This window comes from Euprymna scolopes, chromosome 6, assembly GCF_053919585.1.
Source record: "Euprymna scolopes isolate OS-2025 chromosome 6, ASM5391958v1, whole genome shotgun sequence".
Classification (NCBI taxonomy): Eukaryota; Metazoa; Mollusca; class Cephalopoda; order Sepiida; family Sepiolidae; genus Euprymna; species Euprymna scolopes.
In genome coordinates this window covers 7,340,394-7,359,911 of record NC_136487.1, presented here as the reverse complement: position 1 = coordinate 7,359,911, position 19,518 = coordinate 7,340,394, and the positions used below count along the sequence as shown (strand labels likewise).

Here is a 19,518-nt window from a genome sequence, read left to right as displayed (position 1 = left end):
ATTTCATGGATAATGTCTATAAAGATAATACTTGCACGGTCTGATATCAGTACATAATTATTCACAAAGAATTGAAGATGCGGAAGATTTGCGCGAAGTTTGTCCCTTGGGTGATCAGAACAAATCAGAAAGTAAGACGTTGTCATAGACATCAAGACAGTTACTCATCCTCTCTATAGTCCAAACCTTGCCCCCTGTGACTTTTGGATATTCCCTAAGCTCAAGGAAAACTTTAGAGGCTGTCGTTATGAGATAATTGAGGAGAGGAAAAAGGCTGTGACACGCTCACTCAAGAGAACTTCCATGGGGTCTTCCAGAAGCTGTTGAAACGCTACAATAAGTACATTGCAGCCGGGGGAGATTACTTTAAAGAGGACTAGAGTTTCATGTGTGTACTATCAATAAAAGTGCCCATACAGAAAAAATCTGGAAACTTGTTGAAGGCATCTCCTATTTTAATATTTTTAAATACATACTTTTTTCAGTGTCAAAAGACAATTAAAATCCCCTATGGGGGTAGCCTTACGTGGTAGTGAGGGGGTTATAGTTATGCATATGTTGTTTATCTCTCTTAAATATTTGAGATTCATGACAAAGAGAATCCCAGAACGACTGAAGATAATCGCAGAATAAACAGAGAAAAACTGGCGATATCTCAGAGTTTTTCGTGTCGTAGACCAGTTACACAACCAAGGCTTGAGAGTCTAGTTTATCCTACTATCAATTATCCTACTATTAAATCCGTAGCTAGAAAGATATAGGGATTCATACCTTTCCGAAGATATTAGAAAGAATGATGCCCTAGACCAAATAGAAGCCAAACGCAGCATGCCGGGCCAATAGTTTTAAATACCTAAGTATAAAAAAATAAAGTTATAATAGCCAAAATATTAAAAAAAAGTTATAATAGCCAAAATATAAAAAAAAAGTTAGAATAGCCAAAATATAAAATAAAGTTATAATAGCCAAAATATAAAATAAAGTAAGAATAGCCAAAATATAAAATAAAGTTAGAATAGCCAAAATATAAAATAAAGTTAGAATAGCCAAAATATAAATATAAAGTTAGAATAGCCAACATATAAAATAAAGTTAGAATAGCCAAAATATAAAAATTAAGTTATAATAGCCAAAATATAAAAATAAAGTTAGAGTAGCCAAAATATAAAATAAAGTTAGAATAGCCAAAATATAAAATAAAGTTAGAATAGCCAAAATATAAAATAAAGTTATAATAGCCAAAATATAAAATAAAGTTATAATAGCCAAAATATAAAAAAGTTAGAATAGCCAAAATATAAAATAAAGTTAGAATAGCCAAAATATAAAAAAAAGTTATAATAGCCAAAGTATAAAATAAAGTTATAATAGCCAAAATATAAAAATTAAGTTATAATAGCCAAAATATAAAATAAAGTTCTAATAGCCAAAATATAAAAATGAATATAATAGCCAAAATATAAAAATAAAGTTCTAATAGCCAAAATATAAAATAAAGTTAGAATAGCCAAAATATAAAATAAAGTTAGAATAGCCAAAATATAAAATAAAGTTAGAATAGCCAAAATATAAAAAAAAGTTATAATAGCCAAAATATAAAATAAAGTTAGAATAGCCAAAATATAAAAATTAAGTTATAATAGCCAAAATATAAAATAAAGTTAGAATAGCCAAAATATAAAAATAAAGTTAGAATAGCCAAAATATAAAATAAAGTAAGAATAGCCAAAATATAAAATAAAGTTAGAATAGCCAAAATATAAAATAAAGTTATAATAGCCAAAATATAAAAAAAAGTTATAATAGCCAAAATATAAAATAAAGTTATAATAGCCAAAATATACAAATTAAGTTATAATAGCCAAAATATAAAATAAAGTTAGAATAGCCAAAATATAAAAATAAAGTTAGAATAGCCAAAATATAAAATTAAGTTATAATAGCCAAAATATAAAAATTAAAGTTAGAATAGCCAAAATATAAAATAAAGTTTGAATAGCCAAAATATAAAATAAAGTTAGAATAGCCAAAATATAAAATAAAGTTATAATAGCCAAAATATAAAATAAAGTTAGAATCGCCAAAATATTTTTAAAAAGGTATAATAGCCAAAATATAAAAAAGTTATAAAAGCCAAAATATAAAAATATTGTTATAATAGCCAAAATATAAAAATAAAGTTATAATAGCAAAAATATAAAATAAAGTTAGAATAGCCAAAATATAAAAAAACTTTATAATAGCCAAAATATAAAAATAAAGTTATAATAGCCAAAATATAAAATAAAGGTCGAGTAGCTAAAATATAAAATAAAGTTAGAATAGCCAAAATATAAAAATTGAAGTTAGAATAGCCAAAATATAAAATAAAGTTTGAATAGCAAAAATACAAATATAAAGTTAGAATAGCCAAAATATAAAAAGAAGTTATAATAGCCAAAATATAAAAAAGTTATAATAGCCAAAATATAAAATAAAGTTAGAATAGCCAAAATATAAAATAAAGTTATAATAGCCAAAATATAAAATATAGTTAGAATAGCCAAAATATAAAATAAAGTTATAATAGCCAAAATATAAAAAACGCAAGAATAGCCAAAATATAAAATAAAGTTATAATAGCCAAAATATAAAAATAAAGTTAGAATAGCCAAAATATAAAATAAAGTTATAATAGCCAAAATATAAAAAAGGGTTATAATAGCCAAAATATAAAATAAAGTTAGAATAGCCAAAACATAAAATAAAGTAAGAATAGCCAAAATATAAAATAAAGTTAGAAAAGCCAAAATATAAAATAAAGTTACAATAGCCAAAATATAAAATAAAGTTATAATAGCCAAAATATTTTTAAAAAGTTATAATAGCCAAAATATAAAAAAAAGTTATAATAGCCAAAATATTTTTTAAAAGTTATAATAGCCAAAATATAAAAAAGGGTTATAATAGCCAAAATATAAAATAAAGTTAGAATAGCCAAAATATAAAATAAAGTTAGAATAGCCAAAATATAAAATAAAGTTAGAATAGCAAAAATATTTTTAAAAAGTTATAATAGCAAAAATATAAAATAAAGTTATAATAGCCAAAATATAAAATAAAGTTAGAATCGCCAAAATATAAAAAATAAAGTTAGAATAGCCAAAATATAAAATAAAGTTAGAATAGCCAAAATATTTTTAAAAAGTTATAATAGCCAAAATATAAAATAAAGTTAGAACAGCCAAAATATAAAAAAGTGATAATAGCCAAAATATTAAAAAAAAGTTATAATAGCCAAAATATAAAATAAAGTTATAATAGCCAAAATATAAAAAAAAGTTATAATAGCCAAAATATAAAAATAAAGTTATAATAGCCAAAATATAAAATAAAGTTAGAATAGCCAAAATATAAAATAAAGTTAGAATAGCCAAAATATAAAAATAAAGTTAGAATAGCCAAAATATAAAATAAAGTTAGAATAGCCAAAATATAAAAATAAAGTTAGAATAGCCAAAATATAAAAACAGAAGTTATAATATCCAAAATATAAAAAAAAGTGAGAATAGCCAAAATATAAAATAAAGTTAGAAGAGCCAAAATATAAAATAAAGTTAGAAGAGCCAAAATATAAAAGAAAGTTAGAATAGCCAAAATATAAAAAAGTTATGATAGCTAAAATATAAAAAAAAATGTTAGAATAGCCAAAATATAAAAATAAAGTTAGAATAGCCAAAATATAAAAATAAAGTTAGAATGAATAGCCAAAATATAAAATAAAGTTATAATAGCCAAAATATAAAATAAAGTTATAATAGCCAAAATATAAAAATGAATATAATAGCCAAAATATAAAAATAAAGTTCTAATAGCCAAAATATAAAAAAAAGTTATAATAGCAAAAATATAAAAAAAAAAGTTATAATAGCAAAAATATAAAAATAAAGTTAGAATAGCCAAAATATAAAAAGAAGTTATAATAGCCAAAATATAAAATAAAGTTAGAATATCCAAAATATAAAAAAAAGTGAGAATAGCCAAAATATAAAATAAAGTTAGAATAGCCAAAATATAAAAATATAGTTAGAATAGCTAAAATATAAAATAAAGTTAGAATAGCCAAAATATAAAAATAAAGTTAGAATAGCCAAAATATAAAATAAAGTTAGAATAGCCAAAATATAAAAATGAAGTTAGAATAGCCAAAATATAAAATAAAGTTATAATAGCCAAAATATAAAAAAGGGTTATAATAGCCAAAATATAAAATAAAGTTAGAATAGCCAAAACATAAAATAAAGTAAGAATAGCCAAAATATAAAATAAAGTTAGAAAAGCCAAAATATAAAATAAAGTTAGAATAGCCAAAATATAAAATAAAGTTATAATAGCCAAAATATTTTTAAAAAGTTATAATAGCCAAAATATAAAAAAAAGTTATAATAGCCAAAATATTTTTTAAAAGTTATAATAGCCAAAATATAAAAAAGGGTTATAATAGCCAAAATATAAAATAAAGTTAGAATAGCCAAAATATAAAATAAAGTTAGAATAGCCAAAATATAAAATAAAGTTAGAATAGCCAAAATATAAAATAAAGTTAGAATAGCCTAAATATAAAAAATAAAGTTTGAATAGCCAAAATATAAAATAAAGTTAGAATAGCCAAAATATAAAATAAAGTTAGAATAGCCAAAATATAAAAAATAAAGTTAGAATAGCCAAAATATAAAATAAAGTTATAATAGCCAAAATATAAAATAAAGTTAGAATCGCCAAAATATAAAAAATAAAGTTAGAATAGCCAAAATATAAAATAAAGTTAGAATAGCCAAAATATTTTTAAAAAGTTATAATAGCCAAAATATAAAATAAAGTTAGAACAGCCAAAATATAAAAAAAGTGATAATAGCCAAAATATAAAGAAAAGTTATAATAGCCAAAATATAAAATAAAGTTATAATAGCCAAAATATAAAATAAAGTTATAATAGCCAAAATATAAAAATAAAGTTATAATAGCCAAAATATAAAAATAAAGTTAGAATAGCCAAAATATAAAATAAAGTTAGAATAGCCAAAATATAAAAATAAAGTTAGAATAGCCAAAATATAAAAAAGAAGTTATAATATCCAAAATATAAAAAAAGTGAGAATAGCCAAAATATAAAATAAAGTTAGAGTAGCCAAAATATAAAATAAAGTTAAAATAGCCAAAATATAAAATAAAGTTAGAATAGCCAAAATATAAAAAAGTTATAACAGCTAAAATATAAAAAAAAATGTTAGAATAGCCAAAATATAAAAATAAAGTTAGAATAGCCAAAATATAAAAATAAAGTTAGAATGAATAGCCAAAATATAAAATAAAGTTATAATAGCCAAAATATAAAATAAAGTTATAATAGCCAAAATATAAAAATGAATATAATAGCCAAAATATAAAAATAAAGTTCTAATAGCCAAAATATAAAAAAAAGTTATAATAGCAAAAATATAAAAAAAAAAGTTATAATAGCAAAAATATAAAAATAAAGTTAGAATAGCCAAAATATAAAAAGAAGTTATAATAGCCAAAATATAAAATAAAGTTAGAATATCCAAAATATAAAAAAAAGTGAGAATAGCCAAAATATAAAATAAAGTTAGAATAGCCAAAATATAAAAATATAGTTAGAATAGCTAAAATATAAAATAAAGTTAGAATAGCCAAAATATAAAAATAAAGTTAGAATAGCCAAAATATAAAATAAAGTTAGAATAGCCAAAATATAAAAATGAAGTTAGAATAGCCAAAATATAAAATAAAGTTATAATAGCCAAAATATAAAAAAGGGTTATAATAGCCAAAATATAAAATAAAGTTAGAATAGCCAAAACATAAAATAAAGTAAGAATAGCCAAAATATAAAATAAAGTTAGAAAAGCCAAAATATAAAATAAAGTTAGAATAGCCAAAATATAAAATAAAGTTATAATAGCCAAAATATTTTTAAAAAGTTATAATAGCCAAAATATAAAAAAAAGTTATAATAGCCAAAATATTTTTTAAAAGTTATAATAGCCAAAATATAAAAAAGGGTTATAATAGCCAAAATATAAAATAAAGTTAGAATAGCCAAAATATAAAATAAAGTTAGAATAGCCAAAATATAAAATAAAGTTAGAATAGCCAAAATATAAAATAAAGTTAGAATAGCCAAAATATAAAAAATAAAGTTAGAATAGCCAAAATATAAAATAAAGTTAGAATAGCCAAAATATAAAATAAAGTTAGAATAGCCAAAATATAAAAAATAAAGTTAGAATAGCCAAAATATAAAATAAAGTTATAATAGCCAAAATATAAAATAAAGTTAGAATCGCCAAAATATAAAAAATAAAGTTAGAATAGCCAAAATATAAAATAAAGTTAGAATAGCCAAAATATTTTTAAAAAGTTATAATAGCCAAAATATAAAATAAAGTTAGAACAGCCAAAATATAAAAAAAGTGATAATAGCCAAAATATAAAGAAAAGTTATAATAGCCAAAATATAAAATAAAGTTATAATAGCCAAAATATAAAATAAAGTTATAATAGCCAAAATATAAAAATAAAGTTATAATAGCCAAAATATAAAAATAAAGTTAGAATAGCCAAAATATAAAATAAAGTTAGAATAGCCAAAATATAAAAATAAAGTTAGAATAGCCAAAATATAAAAAAGAAGTTATAATATCCAAAATATAAAAAAAGTGAGAATAGCCAAAATATAAAATAAAGTTAGAGTAGCCAAAATATAAAATAAAGTTAAAATAGCCAAAATATAAAATAAAGTTAGAATAGCCAAAATATAAAAAAGTTATAACAGCTAAAATATAAAAAAAAATGTTAGAATAGCCAAAATATAAAAATAAAGTTAGAATAGCCAAAATATAAAAATAAAGTTAGAATGAATAGCCAAAATATAAAATAAAGTTATAATAGCCAAAATATAAAATAAAGTTCTAATAGCCAAAATATAAAAATGAATATAATAGCCAAAATATAAAAATAAAGTTCTAATAGCCAAAATATAAAAAAAAGTTATAATAGCAAAAATATAAAAAAAAAGTTATAATAGCAAAAATATAAAAATAAAGTTAGAATAGCCAAAATATAAAAAGAAGTTATAATAGCCAAAATATAAAATAAAGTTAGAATATCCAAAATATAAAAAAAGTGAGAATAGCCAAAATATAAAATAAAGTTAGAATAGCCAAAATATAAAAATAAAGTTAGAATAGCTAAAATATAAAATAAAGTTAGAATAGCCAAAATATAAAAATAAAGTAAGAATAGCCAAAATATAAAATAAAGTTAGAATAGCCAAAATATAAAAATAAAGTTAGAATAGCCAAAATATAAAATAAAGTTAGAATAGCCAAAATATAAAAATAAAGTTAGAATAGCCAAAATATAAAATGAAGTTATAATAGCCAAAATATAAAAATATAGTTAGAATAGCCAAAATATAAAATAAAGTTAGAATAGCCAAAATATAAAAATAAAGTTAGAATAGCCAACATATAAAATAAAGTTAGAATAGCCAAAATATAAAAATATAGTTAGAATAGCCAAAATATAAAATAAAGTTATAATAGCCAAAATATAAAAATATAGTTAGAATAGCCAAAATATAAAAAATTTATAATAGCCAAAATATTTAAAAATGTTATAATAGCCAAAATATAAAAAGAAGTTATAATAGCCGAAATATAAAATAAAGTTAGAATAGCCAAAATATAAAATAAAGTTATAATAACCAAAATATAAAATAAAGTTAGAATAGCCAAAATATATTAATTAAGTTAGAATAGCCAAAATATAAAAATAAAGTTAGAATAGCCAAAGTAAACATATCCAGTTATAAAAGCTAAAATATAGTATAAAGTCATAATAACAAAAAATATAAAGTAACAATAAGCAAAGTATAAAAATAAAGTTATAATAACTAAAGTGAAAAAATAAAGTTCTAATAGACAAAGTATAAAAATAAAGTTATAATAGCACAAATATAAATATAAAGTTATAATAGCCAAATTATAAAAAGAACATTATTATAGCCAAACTATAAAAAAGTTATAACTAAAGTACAAATATTAAGTTATAATAGCCAAAACAAATATAAAGTTGTAATAACCGAAGTATAAAAGTAAAGTAATAATAGCTAAAGTATAAATATACCCTTCTAAAATATAAATTCATAATAGCCAAAGTATGAAAGCATTTGTAAGAAATATCACTTATTCTGTGTGATTACTAGGACTATGACAACAGAATAACCTGTTCGTTGTTTTGACTCTCAAGTATATATCAAACACAGTTAGACACAGTTTATCCACCGAGAACAACATCACTCTATATAAAAGCATACAAGATATCAACGGATACACACTTTAGAGTCAAAACAATGAAAAGAATATGCTGTTTTTCGTAGCCTTAGTCATTACTAAAGGACAAAATTAGGGAAGCGAGAGTTACAAAGCTGCCGTAAATAACAAATACTATACGAATAAATACTTTGAAACTTGAAAGTTACATACAACAGAATTAACAATTCAGAGTATATTACCAATATTATCAAATTGGAATTCATTATTGTGATGAGTATTATTTTTTAATTTTATTTATTACTGAATCTCCTGACTGCATCCACTGCAATTACTGCCTTATGTAGTTGTTGTCGTCTCACGTTTTGGCCAAGTAAGTAAGTTCCAAGTAAGAATTGTCTGAAGATAGCGGTTTCAATCCTACCCAAAGCCGGCCAGAAGCTTACTTTGCCAAAACGTGGTGAGACGACAACTACGGAAGGCAGTAATTGCAGTGGATGCAGCCAGGAGATTCAGAGTTCCTATCCCGTCACAGTTACCACCTGACGAAGGCCTGAGGAATAGTTGCCGAAACGTCGTGAAACAACTAAGCAAAAGACGAGTATAATAGCCCGCAATAAATAAAATTAGATTACTAATGCCAATACATATGTAGATAACCGTTTTTACACATAAATAAAAATACGCTTTGAACTAAATTATAAATGTCTATTTCTGTTATCTAAAATGCCACGTGATTAAACAATCCAATCAGATACCAAAAGATTAACTTAAATTTAACCCCTGTCATCTATATCTGTTGATTATTTACACTTGGTAAATCGTGTAGCTGGACTAACTACAAAAGTCTAACACCGCAAAGTAATAAGCTACAATCAATTGCTCGATTGTGTGTGGCCATCTTCTTCATCTTGCTTACATAAGGCTTCATTTGTTTACCACAAATTAAATGATGGCCATGTAATTAAATTTAGAATAGGTGAACATTTGCATATTGCGTGGAAAGCTTTCCCATGGCGACGTGTTTTCTTGTTTTGTTTTGTTTTCAAGTAAATTAAACTTAATCTTGTTTTTATTCAGATTATCTTTGGAACCTCCTTCTCATTCGCTCTCTTTTCTTGTTCCTATATTTCCTGCATTTCATTTCCTCCTTCAACAATTATATTTCTCATGAAACAGTTACGTTACTTTGTTGTAAATATGTAAACAAGTTCTTGATGATCCGTTCCCCTTAAGTCATCCAATTTACCGAATTTACACTTCTAACGATTACTATGATATAGTCCCTTTTGACACTTTTAAATCGTTATCCTCGAGTGGCCTCTGGGCCTTAATAAGTGGTAATTCCTTTCTAAAAAATATGTTGAAATTAGATAAAAGTAAATGTTTAACAAAGTAAAACTTCTCAAGATCAAAAAAAAGCTCAACAATAATATTAATTGAAAGATGAGAAATAAAAATTATATATAACTTTTTTATTATATAATATATCATAAGAACAATAAGGAAAAGTAAAGAGGAAAAAAACTTTTTAAACCATGTCATTTCGAAGCTAAATGTTTCTAATAAGAATTTACCATTATATGTTGTACCTATTTTTAATTAGTATTGACCATATTATCCTATTCCTTCATTCTTAAATTTTTTTTTTACAAGGTAGTCACCACTTATCATAGTCCGGAAGCCACTCGGGGATAAGGGTTATTGCGTGTACAGTACGTTAGTATTGGAGATTTGATAAAGTGTATTACTTAAGGGGGCGGTTTATCAGGAATTTGTTTACATTGGACTTGAAGACATCCAGATTGTAGTCAGGAGGGAAACAGGCAACCAGAACAGAGTTCCACAGGCGTGTACTTCTAAGAAAGAAGCTTTGTTCATGGAATCTACGTTTTGATTTTGGCACAGATAAAGAGTGGGAAATTTTTTTGACAGTAGTTTCAGCTAGACGGGTGTTTATTGTGAAAGATTGGCGAGGAGGAACCAGAGATTGGACGAGCACCTGCCATGGTAGTAATGATAAAACTCCTGTGGGAGAGACGTTGCAGGGAAGAGAAAAGGGCATCACCCACTAAGCCACGAAGTCTATTTTGTACTCTGTCGAGCCAGGATAGGCTGTTTTTTAGCAGCTCCTTTCCAGATGTGGCAGCAGTACTTCATCCTTGGACGTACTTGGTTTTTATACAGATAGAGAATTGCATCAGGGGTGAGATATCTTCTGGAGCGGTAGAAGGATCCTACCATTTTTCCAGCGACCCTGGCAACTGACTTGATGTACGTGTTCCATTTCAGGTCAGGAGTAAAGGTCAAGCCCAGAAGCTTATTTCATATCTAAATGGCATTGGGCCAATTTTTTTCTATATTTTCATTTTGTATAATTCTGTGCTTTCTCCTCTGTGTTTGCTCCTCTTAATAGCGATGAACTTTTTTTAACTTGATAAGTTTTGCTTTGTTAAAAATTTACTATTTTATAACATAATTATATTAAATATATAAACTAGCAGGTCGTCCGGCGTTGCCAGGTTGTAAAATTCGCATATTATATTTTAATTCATATAAAACTGAGACATGTTCATGCGAGTATTATGTTGTTTTTCTAATAAGTTCACTTCCTACGAGTAAAAAAAATATTCGAACTAAGATCGAAACCAAAATCTAAAAACAGTGACAAGTACGATAACCATTGAAACAAACCGCGCATAATAGAATTTTCATGCAAGCTGAAATATCATGCGCGGTTTGCTTTTATATTTTTTTTTTACATATCCAACATTTTTTCCCTTCTTTTCTTGGCAATTTATAACTACAATAAATTGCGGTTTCACTTAATGCCATAACTAACAAATTCTAGCATTGCTACAAATATAATTTGCTGATTTCTTTATGTCCTCTGATGAGAAGAATAACAAGAATAGCATTCTTTGAAACTCCGCGGAATAAGGCCTTTGCAAATTGTTTTTTGGAATATTCAGTCGAATAATAAATTTTGATTGTGAAGTTCAACTTACAGTTTGAATTTAATAACCACTCCAAGATGGGCGAGTTGAATCCTCTGAACAGAACCGTTTAATGTCACGACGAATCAAATCAAGATATAATGACACTAAATATTATGTCTACAATATCAATCCTAATTGGATCGAAATGCTATACGCTATTTTGATTGTCTCAAACAAGGGTTTGTATAAAAAAAAAATAATTCAGGGATCAAATTCAATGTAAACCAGAAATATTTAAATTTGCAAATGGGATGTTGCAGTATTTTTTGTTTATTTTTGAATCCTTTGAGATGAGGCTTCATAATTTGTGCATTCACTATTACTTTCATTTTCATAGCTGTTGTTGTTTCACCTGAAGAAGACCAAAGGATGAGTTGACCGAAACGTGGTGAAACAACACCTCTGAAGATGAGGATAACAGTCATCAAAAAAGCCAAATGAGCTGAAATTGTAGAATATTCATAAATTGATAAAAAATATCAGAGGTATCTCATTATTTACGAATGTTTTCCACACTTTTTAATCATTTTGTATGAAACTAAATTGAACTAAATATAGCCCACACTTGAACCTCTTACGCCTATTATTTGTGTTCTAAAGTTCGTAATGATTGGTTAACAGTTTATGAGTGAATCCTGTACATGCAATTGTATAAACTAATAACCTAACTTTATATATTGATAAAAGTCAATGTTTGTTTACGCCAACATTTGTGGGTGTGACGTGAGTATGACGGTATGAACCCAGAGATAAAGATCGGAAGGAAAGGAGGAGAAGACAGAGAAAACATGTCAACTAGCCACTTCATTGGTGTGATTTAACCCTATTAGATAAGTTTCTTTGGGCAAATGTAAAGTCTCGTGTCTACATACAACAGACAACTTGGAAGATAACATTCGGCGCGTTATTGCCAACCCGACGGCCTAATTTAATGCGTAGAGTTTGAAAAATTTGAACCTCTAGATTACGCCATGTACCCGCGAGCTGCGGGGCCATATGGCCGAAATTGTATTTAAACTATAAATGCCAAAAATTAATATTTGTAATAAACTGCATATTTGTATTAAAAAATATGTTTCTGTGGTTTATTTTAATTTAAAGTTCGACGCCTCTAAAAAAAAAAATACCTTTAATTTTTAAAACGACTTTTTATCCCAAGCATCATTATGTTGACAATTGTTTTTTATTGCTTTGTCTCATATTGCAAATTTTTAACGGGGGGGGGGCAAAAATGATAAAGGTGGCTGTGTTTGATAAAGGTGGCTGTGTTTGAAGATTCTTCTTGGAAAGTTTACGGGTGTCAACACTAATATATAAAAAAATGGACTCTCTCGTCGAATCTTGGCATATAAGATTAAAAAAACTAAGAACCACAAAGATTATTTGTTTATAGTCGCAAAGGCTTTGTGTAAAACCGCCTCACATGTTGGAACCACTACTAACCTCAGTCGGTGCAAATGATTGTCACAAGACAGAGCAGACAGTAAATCTCGGGTTTTTACATCAGTTTTCCTTCTCCTGCAGATCTTAACGTAAACTGCGGGTGCATCTCTTCCGGTGGTCTTAAACGCCCCACTCCCACCAAATATTAATCTAGATATTTTTAAGTCTAAGCGGAATAAATCCGAAATTGTCACCCATCTGGTACTGTTCAGGTTTATCGTTGCTTACTTTCTTGACTTCGGTGGTCTAACTAGAACCAATTTGTCAATATGATTATGCTGTATATATATGAATTTCTTACAGCTACGTGTCTAGAAAACGGAGTTAAGCCTGGTATAGTGCTATGGAACAAGAAAGAGAAAGTAGCAACCCTAATTGAAGTAAGTATGTGTGTGTGTTGGCAGAAATATGTATGCGTATTTCCAATGTGCATGTCCTCGCCTTTATGTGTAAATTAATGTTTGCGTTTATAAGTACGTGTATATATGTGAAACTGTGGGTATGATTGTCCTCTATCCTAATAGAAAGAAGAAGGCGAAGAAGAAGAAGAAGAAGAAGAAGGAGGAGGAGGAGGAGGAGGAGGAGGAAATGAACAACATGAAGAGGCTGAATGTAATATGATAAGGATGAACTAGTTTTAGTCACACCCAACCCATCCCACGCCCGTACACACCGGACATGTGTCGACTCAGTGTTTACCGTCCGCTGGGTTTTTGCTTAATTGCATTATTTACACAAACCATTGTTGATATTCGTCTCTTTCTGGACATCTGAAGAGCTTCACAGGTATTTATGGATTGTCAAGCAGGACCTGTTAATTAAAAAAGCAAAAAAAAAATCAATTGTTGTCTACAAAAGTTAAAGTAATCCACACTTAATAATCAACCATAAGTTTGACCGGGAAGTGATGGCAGCGTAGAGGTGGATTCACACTCCCTAAAGACCACAGAAGCAGGGCGGCATGACCAGATGTTATTCAACGTTATAGCTAGGACGGCCGATGATTGTTTAGTGCAACGATACACAACCTTTATTTATACTCTTCATTAGAAAAACTCCAAAACGTTTGAAAGACACAAAAAAATAAATGCATGTCTTACGAAGATTGGGGATGTATCTATCCCAGTGGGTTTAAACGAATCCTCCAGATACAAGCCTAAATATTTTTACATTCAGGCGCAATACATTCGAAATGGTCACCCAAATGGTACTGTTAAGACTCATCGTAGCTTAACTTGATAGCTTCGGTGAAAATCATCATATAGGATTAACTTAAAGATGTTCTTAGCCTTCGGGCCGGGATCAAAGTGTAGTATCTGATCCGGCAGATGCTGCACTTAAGATAATTTGTACCAGTCAATGGAGGGGAAACCCTCTATACTGGGACAATTATTATTTTTGGTAACCAGAGTGCCCCCTTTTTGCCTACTTTTAGGGGAGCTGGTTTTTACCTCACATTAAAAATCGGCCTTGTGCCTAATTTGCTCAGTGGGGGAGCAAATAAATACCATCTGTTCCGGCAGATACTGCAAGCAAAGACCATATGTGGGGGCAACCCCACATGTAAGACCTTGGTCAATGTAGGGGCAACCCTTCAGACCAATTGTCACTATTCAGCTCCCCCACTCCCCGGGGAGCTGGTCCCCATTTCCCCTTAACTCCTCACATTAAAAATCGGCCTTGTGCCTAATTTACTCGGTGGGGGAGCAAATAAATACCATCTGTTCCGGCAGATACTGCAAGCAAAGACCATATGTGTGGGCAACCTCACATATAAGACCTTGGTCAATGTAGGGGCAACCCTTCATACCAATTGTCATTATCCAACTCCCCTACTCCCCGGGGAGTTGGTCCCCATTTCCCCTTCACTCCTCACATTGAAAATCGGCCTTGTGCCTAATTTGCTCGGTGGGGGAGCAAATAAATACCATCTGTTCCGGCAGATGCTGCAGGCGGGGACCATGTGTGGGGGCAATCCCACATATAGGGCCTTGGTCAGTGTGGGGGCAGCCCTTCAAGCCAGTTGTCACTATCCAGCTCCCCTGCTCCCCGGGGAGCTGGTCCCCATTTCCCCCTCACTCGTCACATTAAAAATCGGCCTTGTGCCTGATTTACTCGGTGGGGGAGCAAATAAATACCTCAAAGTGTAGTATCTGTTCCAGCAGATACTGCAAGCAAAGACCCTATGTGGGGGCGACCCCACAGATAAGACCTTGGTCAATGTAGGGGCAACCCTTCATACCAATTGTCACTATCCAGCTCCCATGAACTTAACTCAAACTTGTCACATCCAGGTTTCCAGTCGTTAGATACTTTGCCCTTTACTCCTGATCTGAAATGGAACACGTACATCAAATCTGTTGCCAAGGCCGCTGGAAAAATGGTGGGATCCTTCTATTGATCCAGTAGATATCTCACTGCTGATGCAATTCTCTATCTATATAAGAGCCAGGTACGTCCAAGGATGAAGTACTGTTGCCACATTTGGGCAGGGGCTGCTAGAAAGGACTTATCCTGCCTTGATACAGTTCAAAATAAACTTCGTAGCCTCGAAGGAGATGTCCTTTTCTCTTCCATGCAACCTCTTTCTCACAGCATGTTAGTACAGTTAGGGAAGCAGGAAATACGAATGAAATTCCAAATTCAAACAGTCAGAGGGAAGAAATTATCATAGTAGAAGGCTTTCCAGCATCTAGGAACCTCAACAGTAAAGGAATGGGAGTTTGCTGCTTGTCGTGTAAGTCGGGAGTACGTTCGTCGAGGAGGCACAAGTGCTATGAGTTCATCAGAGAACATTCCATTAAAGTAACTTGTAAAAAGGCACATGGATGCGACATTTCGGCGATGGGACAGAGGCTGGAGATGGCCGATAGCAAGGGATTTATTATTAATTGTAGTTTTGTAAAGATATAAGATGCTCTCTGGTTGATGTAATTTTCCCGCACGGTGGATCGCTTTACGTTCTTTGCAGCAGCCTTTGCAAAATCCCCAATGTATTTGTTCATGTTGCCTGTGAATGTTAGATCGATGTTTGAAAATTTTACTCTTAGATAGGGTGTTATTTGTCATGGCAATCGGTGGTTGATAATATTTTTGTAACTGTTAAAGGAAAGACGCTTAGTCTTAGTAGCATTAAATGTTACCATCCACTTACGGCTCGATTCCACTACCGACTGAAGGTCGTTTTCTAGGGTTTCTGCCGCAGCCTTTCTTCCTCCCATTGCTGTTATTGCCCACCTCTCTACACTTAAAAAGATATAGCTTACCGGTTTATATGGGAGGAGCGTGCAGAGTGACTCAGAATAAGGAGACGAGCTAACCATCTATTTCTCTCTTTCTCTCTCTTTCTCTCTTTCTTTCGCTCTCTCTCTCTCTCTCTTTCTCTCTCTCTCTCTCTCTCTCAAAATCTTATAAAAGTTACTTTCTTTAATCGATAATAATTGGAAGAAATAGAGAAAAGAGAAATCCCTTTTTAAATTCTCTCAACTAATTCACACTATAATGTTTCAAAGTTATTGTTCAAGCAATGCAAATGAGTAAAAAAAAAAAAAGGTTCAAATTAATGTAACGTAGTCATGCGCACGTATGTAACAGCAACGGCATCTCACTATGTAAGTGACCAAGCCGTGGTGCGAGGTGATGTTCAGCGAAGGCGGAGAAAGTAAAGAAATGCGGAGATTTTGAACCACGTGGATGGCGACAGCGATCAGGAAACACATGCCAGCGTGAGATAGTCTTGTAACCCCGAGAGAATTGAAAAGATGTGTCGATACGGCAGAGTTTAGTTAACCACATAACAGACGAGAGGAACTGTAAAAAATAAACAAGATGGAGCCGTGTTTTAGTGATAAAACGACCGTTAATAAATGCATTTTGTTTCAACTGCTAGAACTCGAGTGGAATTTCTTTCCTTTCTTCCTTTGTGATTGTCTCTGCATACAACGTATTGGGTCAGAGTTCAAATGTAACGATCACACTACACAAACTGCAATGCACTTAAAAATGCATTTCTATGATGGATTTATGTGAACATTTTAAAGGTTTCGAAAAATAGACCGATACAAAATATAAAAATTCGACAATTATCGATCCGCGAAAATATGTTTATGACAATAAATGTAAACAACCTCGTTTTCATTTTGCTTTAATTTTATATGAAATTAACTGTTGGTCTTAATTGTATTACTTTTTTTTACAAAGGAATCACCACTTATCAAGGCTCGGGGGTTACTCGAGGATAAGGGTTAATGAGTATACGGTAGTCAATGGGGCAATATCGTAGTAATCGTTGGTTGTGGAAAATTTAGGGGAACGGCTCATCAAGAACTCATTTACTTTAGACGAACATGTTGTAGTCAGCTGGAAAGCAGGGAAACGGAAGAGAGTTCCACAGGCGTGCAATTCTAAGAAAGAAGCTTTGTTCATGGAATCTACGTTTAGGTTTTAGCACAGATAAAGAGCGGAGAAAATTATTGATAGTGGTTTTAGTTAGACGAGTGTTTTTCGTGAAAATTTGGCAAAGGGGCATAGATTGGAACTCAGACGAGCGCTTGTGATGAAAATATCGATAAAGTAGAGACAGATTCATAATGTCTTTTCTGTCCAAAAGAGGTTGCAGAAAGAAGAAAGGGGCATCCCTTACTAGGGTATGAAGTCTATTTTGAACTCTGTCAAGGTATGATAAGGTCTTTCTAGCAGCTCCTGCTCAGATGTGGCAATAGTACTCCACTCTGGGACATAAATATCAGACCTAGAATGTTATCAAAATATGAAACCTCCCCAAAGCAAGAGCCATTCATTTCAATTGATGCCAGATGGGGATCAAAGCGTTGGTGATGGAAAGATAGAAGCTTAATTTTAGGTGCATCCAAATTGACCAGTCACCCCTTCCCCCATTGCACCACGTGCTCAAGAGCAGAGAAGAGAGAATCAGAGATATCTTGTCCATTTGCTTGTTCTGGAATAAAATTCTAATGACTTTTAAGATGTTATCCAGCACTAAAATCCAATAATGGCATTATATACCATTAATTTACTACAATTGTTTAACTGATAACAGATGGTGTGAGGATTCATAACTTTCCCAATGAAATGAATGCGTAAATGGTGAAAATAAATATGAATTCGATGAAAACTCATATCCGTGTCAATTTGCACTTGCCAACATTTCATGAATGTGAATAGTTCCGAATGTAGACACTATCCGCATATAAATATAAATAAACATATTCCCATATAATTTTAATCCTTGAATATATTTAGAATTATTTGTTCGTGATTGAATTGAATTGCAGGCGTGTATGTCATGCAATCAGTTTTTGCCGGGGAAAAAGAGGTGGGAAAAGAGATGGGCACGCAGGAGGCCGATGATATATATATATATATATATATATATATATATATATATATATATATATATATATATATATATATATATATATATATATAAGCGAGATAAGACACAGATTAAAAATCAGGTGAAATATACTAATAGATATTACTTGAGGTAATACTTTCAGTGTGATCCTAGCCAAAAAGGAGAAGCTCAATATTTAAGAATAGAGCAATATATAAGTTTAATGGTTAAAGTAAAATTCTGAAAATTGAACATTTTGCTAACCGCATTTCATTTCCTCTGATGATATGAGCCATTATTGAAAATCCATGGATTAAGGAAATTAGCATAACCCCCTTCTATGTATTCCTCTTGTCAAACAATAAATTCTTAACTCGAATATATGTGTCTGTATTTTGTTTTTCAGAATTTAACTTTAACCACTAAAATTATATATATATATATATATATATATATATATATATATATATATATATATATATACTAGCACAGAGACCCTACGTTAAGCTGGGATTGAATGAACATAAATAATGTTCCACACCTCACTTTAATTGTCATCGAAATCGATTAAATTCCCCATTATGCAACCCAATCGAATGATTTCCTGCTTTAGTTAGGGACCCACTGCGGTGTACAGAGAGGAAACTTCACATGCCTTTCCACAGTGATTAATCAACAATACAGTGTAGTCTATATTTTACTGTAAAGAATCTACTGTTGATTGGATAAAATTATTTTCATATAATCGCTTGAATTAATGTTTAAAATTCGAAAAACAAACATCATGGTTCAGTTGTGCACTAAAATGAAACATTCATTTCGGATGCGCTCCTGTCCTATCAACGAAGTTGCTGTTGATTTAAAGAAGATATGATTATATAATGGTATTTTTAATATACAAAAGTAAATAATTGTGTTTTGAACAGAAACTGTAATTTCGAACGCTCCTTTGTCTTATCAAAGAACTTAATGTTGATTTTGTATGCTGGACCTTTTTGTTTGTGCGTTAGGCTTTATAAGGCGTTAACTTTGTACAAAATCAGACTGTTCCTCTTTTACCAAGATAAATTATTGGTTACCGTTTTTCGATACCTCTCCGAATCAAACTTATACAAAACGTATTCACGAATACTCTCAGACACACAAAATATATTGGTGTGAAATTTCATAAAAATTCGCTCAGCGGTTTCGGAGTCCGTAGGGAATTAATTCGCACAAAAAATACATAATATATATATTAAAGAAATATTACCTACATTTGAAGCGTGGAATTAAGAATTACGCATATAAATACGCTTGGGCGGCTAAAAACAACGCATATTTTTTATATATATAAACATTTATTTTTTAATTCATATATTTCGATGCTATACATCCTTATCAA

The 19,518-nt window shown here is 29.5% G+C and overlaps 1 protein-coding gene across 2 annotated transcripts in view; it reads left to right on the top strand.

The window, feature by feature from the left end:
• LOC145277484 (uncharacterized) overlaps positions 1 to 19,518 on the top strand; it is a 351,446-nt gene that overhangs the window by 175,220 nt on the left and 156,708 nt on the right. The gene's annotated exons all lie outside the window — the stretch shown is intronic.